Here is a 353-nt window from a genome sequence, read left to right as displayed (position 1 = left end):
GGTTTCTTAGATATCCTATCCCTGGAGAGAAACAAATAGTTATTCATTTGGTGGGACAACGATCTGAGTCACAGTCAGTGAATAGGACTTTTTAATCTATAAAAGATCCACTCTTTAAAGCTAAAGTGTCCCAGTATCCAGTTTTGCTGATTTGAGTCTTTTGGTCTCAGCTAAGAGAATCTGGTACTCTTCCTTATCATTTTACTCTCCTTTTGTCTCCCTCAGTACTGAGGACAGCGCCTGCCCAGTTTGTGTGACTTATATCTCTTTTTTCATCAACTCGTTGGTAATCTTGTGCCAGCTGAGCCCTGGAGACAGGTGTTGAGTAAGAACCGTTGGGAGCCAGGACCAGT

The sequence above is a fragment of the Phocoena sinus genome, chromosome 10, assembly GCF_008692025.1.
Source record: "Phocoena sinus isolate mPhoSin1 chromosome 10, mPhoSin1.pri, whole genome shotgun sequence".
Lineage (NCBI taxonomy): Eukaryota > Metazoa > Chordata > Mammalia > Artiodactyla > Phocoenidae > Phocoena > Phocoena sinus.
Note: the sequence above shows the minus strand (reverse complement) of the source record.